General features: G+C 39.4%; 1 non-coding gene across 1 annotated transcript in view; it reads left to right on the top strand.

The window, feature by feature from the left end:
* Positions 1-5553: 5553 nt before the first annotated feature.
* Positions 5554-5882, top strand: part of LOC143307171 (small subunit ribosomal RNA) — a 1923-nt gene continuing 1594 nt past the window's right edge. Inside the window, exon 1 of the ribosomal RNA XR_013064378.1 lies at positions 5554-5882. This exon is cut by the window's right edge and continues 1594 nt beyond it. This is a non-coding gene — a ribosomal RNA (small subunit ribosomal RNA).

The raw sequence follows: 5882 nt of genomic DNA, 5'->3' as shown, positions 1-5882 counted from the left end.
TGAAATATTTCGGAGCGCACCTAAAGTTCGTTATTTTGGCTAAACGGAGCGAAAATCTGCATTTATACCATCACGGACGTTAGTTTAATAGCGTTTAACGATGGATCCACGGTACAGAATGCAAAAATATGATTGTTAAAATTTTCGACTAATCGGTTCTAAGAGGCGAAGCAATACGCCGCTGGGACTTTGAAATATTTCGGAGCGCACCTAAAGTTCGTTATTTTGGCTAAACGGAGCGAAAATCTGCATTTATACCATCACGGACGTTAGTTTAATAGCGTTTAACGATGGATCCACGGTACAGAATGCAAAAATATGATTGTTAAAATTTTCGACTAATCGGTTCTAAGAGGCGAAGCAATACGCCGCTGGGACTTTGAAATATTTCGGAGCGCACCTAAAGTTCGTTATTTTGGCTAAACGGAGCGAAAATCTGCATTTATACCATCACGGACGTTAGTTCAATAGCGTTTAACGATCGATCCACGGTACAGAATGCAAAAATATGATTGTTAAAATTTTCGACTAATCGGTTCTAAGAGGCGAAGCAATACGCCGCTGGGACTTTGAAATATTTCGGAGCGCACCTAAAGTTCGTTATTTTGGCTAAACGGAGCGAAAATCTGCATTTATACCATCACGGACGTTAGTTTAATAGCGTTTAACGATGGATCCACGGTACAGAATGCAAAAATATGATTGTTAAAATTTTCGACTAATCGGTTCTAAGAGGCGAAGCAATACGCCGCTGGGACTTTGAAATATTTCGGAGCGCACCTAAAGTTCGTTATTTTGGCTAAACGGAGCGAAAATCTGCATTTATACCATCACGGACGTTAGTTCAATAGCGTTTAACGATCGATCCACGGTACAGAATGCAAAAATATGATTGTTAAAATTTTCGACTAATCGGTTCTAAGAGGCGAAGCAATACGCCGCTGGGACTTTGAAATATTTCGGAGCGCACCTAAAGTTCGTTATTTTGGCTAAACGGAGCGAAAATCTGCATTTATACCATCACGGACGTTAGTTCAATAGCGTTTAACGATGGATCCACGGTACAGAATGCAAAAATATGATTGTTAAAATTTTCGACTAATCGGTTCTAAGAGGCGAAGCAATACGCCGCTGGGACTTTGAAATATTTCGGAGCGCACCTAAAGTTCGTTATTTTGGCTAAACGGAGCGAAAATCTGCATTTATACCATCACGGACGTTAGTTTAATAGCGTTTAACGATGGATCCACGGTACAGAATGCAAAAATATGATTGTTAAAATTTTCGACTAATCGGTTCTAAGAGGCGAAGCAATACGCCGCTGGGACTTTGAAATATTTCGGAGCGCACCTAAAGTTCGTTATTTTGGCTAAACGGAGCGAAAATCTGCATTTATACCATCACGGACGTTAGTTTAATAGCGTTTAACGATGGATCCACGGTACAGAATGCAAAAATATGATTGTTAAAATTTTCGACTAATCGGTTCTAAGAGGCGAAGCAATACGCCGCTGGGACTTTGAAATATTTCGGAGCGCACCTAAAGTTCGTTATTTTGGCTAAACGGAGCGAAAATCTGCATTTATACCATCACGGACGTTAGTTCAATAGCGTTTAACGATGGATCCACGGTACAGAATGCAAAAATATGATTGTTAAAATTTTCGACTAATCGGTTCTAAGAGGCGAAGCAATACGCCGCTGGGACTTTGAAATATTTCGGAGCGCACCTAAAGTTCGTTATTTTGGCTAAACGGAGCGAAAATCTGCATTTATACCATCACGGACGTTAGTTTAATAGCGTTTAACGATGGATCCACGGTACAGAATGCAAAAATATGATTGTTAAAATTTTCGACTAATCGGTTCTAAGAGGCGAAGCAATACGCCGCTGGGACTTTGAAATATTTCGGAGCGCACCTAAAGTTCGTTATTTTGGCTAAACGGAGCGAAAATCTGCATTTATACCATCACGGACGTTAGTTTAATAGCGTTTAACGATGGATCCACGGTACAGAATGCAAAAATATGATTGTTAAAATTTTCGACTAATCGGTTCTAAGAGGCGAAGCAATACGCCGCTGGGACTTTGAAATATTTCGGAGCGCACCTAAAGTTCGTTATTTTGGCTAAACGGAGCGAAAATCTGCATTTATACCATCACGGACGTTAGTTTAATAGCGTTTAACGATGGATCCACGGTACAGAATGCAAAAATATGATTGTTAAAATTTTCGACTAATCGGTTCTAAGAGGCGAAGCAATACGCCGCTGGGACTTTGAAATATTTCGGAGCGCACCTAAAGTTCGTTATTTTGGCTAAACGGAGCGAAAATCTGCATTTATACCATCACGGACGTTAGTTTAATAGCGTTTAACGATGGATCCACGGTACAGAATGCAAAAATATGATTGTTAAAATTTTCGACTAATCGGTTCTAAGAGGCGAAGCAATACGTCGCTGGGACTTTGAAATATTTCGGAGCGCACCTAAAGTTCGTTATTTTGGCTAAACGGAGCGAAAATCTGCATTTATACCATCACGGACGTTAGTTCAATAGCGTTTAACGATCGATCCACGGTACAGAATGCAAAAATATGATTGTTAAAATTTTCGACTAATCGGTTCTAAGAGGCGAAGCAATACGCCGCTGGGACTTTGAAATATTTCGGAGCGCACCTAAAGTTCGTTATTTTGGCTAAACGGAGCGAAAATCTGCATTTATACCATCACGGACGTTAGTTTAATAGCGTTTAACGATGGATCCACGGTACAGAATGCAAAAATATGATTGTTAAAATTTTCGACTAATCGGTTCTAAGAGGCGAAGCAATACGTCGCTGGGACTTTGAAATATTTCGGAGCGCACCTAAAGTTCGTTATTTTGGCTAAACGGAGCGAAAATCTGCATTTATACCATCACGGACGTTAGTTCAATAGCGTTTAACGATCGATCCACGGTACAGAATGCAAAAATATGATTGTTAAAATTTTCGACTAATCGGTTCTAAGAGGCGAAGCAATACCCCGCTGGGACTTTGAAATATTTCGGAGCGCACCTAAAGTTCGTTATTTTGGCTAAACGGAGCGAAAATCTGCATTTATACCATCACGGACGTTAGTTTAATAGCGTTTAACGATGGATCCACGGTACAGAATGCAAAAATATGATTGTTAAAATTTTCGACTAATCGGTTCTAAGAGGCGAAGCAATACGCCGCTGGGACTTTGAAATATTTCGGAGCGCACCTAAAGTTCGTTATTTTGGCTAAACGGAGCGAAAATCTGCATTTATACCATCACGGACGTTAGTTTAATAGCGTTTAACGATGGATCCACGGTACAGAATGCAAAAATATGATTGTTAAAATTTTCGACTAATCGGTTCTAAGAGGCGAAGCAATACGCCGCTGGGACTTTGAAATATTTCGGAGCGCACCTAAAGTTCGTTATTTTGGCTAAACGGAGCGAAAATCTGCATTTATACCATCACGGACGTTAGTTTAATAGCGTTTAACGATGGATCCACGGTACAGAATGCAAAAATATGATTGTTAAAATTTTCGACTAATCGGTTCTAAGAGGCGAAGCAATACGCCGCTGGGACTTTGAAATATTTCGGAGCGCACCTAAAGTTCGTTATTTTGGCTAAACGGAGCGAAAATCTGCATTTATACCATCACGGACGTTAGTTCAATAGCGTTTAACGATCGATCCACGGTACAGAATGCAAAAATATGATTGTTAAAATTTTCGACTAATCGGTTCTAAGAGGCGAAGCAATACGCCGCTGGGACTTTGAAATATTTCGGAGCGCACCTAAAGTTCGTTATTTTGGCTAAACGGAGCGAAAATCTGCATTTATACCATCACGGACGTTAGTTTAATAGCGTTTAACGATGGATCCACGGTACAGAATGCAAAAATATGATTGTTAAAATTTTCGACTTATCGGTTCTGGATCACTGAAAAATCAAAAAAAATTATTAATTTTGATTAATTAAATTACATATGTAGTTTTATATTGTTATAGTCTCGTATTTGTTAATGTTTTGTCGTAAGAAAATGCAAAAATATCGTTTTAATGTTTTCGTCTCATCGGTTCTGGATCGCTGAAAAATCAAAAAAAAATATTAATTTTGATTAATTAAATTACAAATGGAGTTTTATATTGCTATAGTCGCTTATTTGTTAATGTTTTACCGTAAGAAAATGCAAAAATATCGTTTTAATATTTTCATCTCATCGGTTCTGGGCGGTTTTAAAATTTTTTAAAATATTAATTAAACCCATGATTTACATGAGAATGTGAATTTATTATGTCCTGCATGTTAATTTATTAATTTTCATGTATAGAACGTTATAAAATGAAAGGATATGTTCGACGATATTTTCAGTCTAAGTTTTACCGTGCCGGCGGGATGGTACGCTCTCACGGCGGTTTGCACAGGCATACGCCTGGGCGTAAGCCCATGCGTCGCCGACCTAGCGGCCGGCCGTTCGGTATTTATAGGAAGGCACTTTCGGTTCGCTCGGACCGGTCGGGAGTAGCGTCGAGCGTGTGGCTCTTTTATGACTTCGGTTGAAAAGCAGTCTACCGCTCCTCGAGAATATACTTTCTCGACTATTCTCGTTCCGGTTTTCCGTTGCGGATTATTATTAATCTCCACACAGCATTACCACGGGTCGGTGTCTAAGACCGAATGGCCCATATGTGGTGAGCCTTGTAATATAAGGCTGGTGACCTGTATGCACTTATAAATGTTGCATACTTGTACAAACTGAGCATCAACTGTCTGTAACCAAAATTTGTTAAAACTGAAAAAGTTATAAGATTGTATAAAATTTTTGAACCAAGAAAGTAGTGTTAGACGAAAATTCGTTCTATCACTTTTAGAAGGGAGACTGTTTGGAAATATTTAAAGTATAAAATACACAAAAGTCCACTGAATTATGAACAAAATTACGTCCCTGAATTTAAGAAAAGTCAAGAGGTGTCAGAAATAAAATCCTCTCTGATACGTTCAGAGAGGAAAATAAGTATGGAGAGAGGAGTAAAAATGAAAGAAGTTTTAAGGCTGGGGAAACTTCTAAAGGAGAGAGATTCCAACATATCTAATATGTACATTTAAAGCAAGTCCAAGGAACTCTCTCCGTTAATGTTTGAAAAGGTGTGTGCAGATGGAGGAGAAATGTATAAAGTACAGAGACGAGGTTGGTGGGCCCGCTCTAATGATAAAGATTATAAAATTTGGTGGCAAAATGACCAGCATGATCACTGTACGCGCTTTCTCGATTTGTATAGCATGCCACTGTCCGCGCTATCTTTTATTATATTGTCCAGCGTGTGTGGTCTACGTGCTTGCACGATGGATGCACGGCGTGAAAGTGATTTTCGTGCTTTATGAGAGGAGGAGGAGAATATTTGGCCTCTATAAGAGGTACAAAATTTATGAAATGTGTGTTACATACAAAAGAGAAATGGCTTAACGTCGATCGGTCTTACAGGGAGGGCCGACGACGAAAATTTAAATTTACAATAATAACTAAGCTCCCTGGTTGATCCTGCCAGTAGTCATATGCTTGTCTCAAAGATTAAGCCATGCATGTCTAAGTACATACCGAATTAAGGTGAAACCGCGAATGGCTCATTAAATCAGTTTTGGTTTCTTAGATCGTACAAAACATTACTTGGATAACTGTGGTAATTCTAGAGCTAATACATGCAAACCAGAATTCCACCCAGAGATGGGAGGAATGCTTTTATTAGATCAAAACCAATCGGTGGCGGACGGCTTGTCCGTTCGTCCATCGTCGGCTTTGGTGACTCTGAATAACTTTGTGCTGATCGTATGGTCATCTAGCACCGACGACGGATCTT

This window comes from Osmia lignaria, unplaced genomic scaffold, assembly GCF_051020975.1.
Source record: "Osmia lignaria lignaria isolate PbOS001 unplaced genomic scaffold, iyOsmLign1 scaffold0046, whole genome shotgun sequence".
Classification (NCBI taxonomy): Eukaryota; Metazoa; Arthropoda; class Insecta; order Hymenoptera; family Megachilidae; genus Osmia; species Osmia lignaria.
This window is presented reverse-complemented; position numbering and strand designations above follow the sequence as displayed.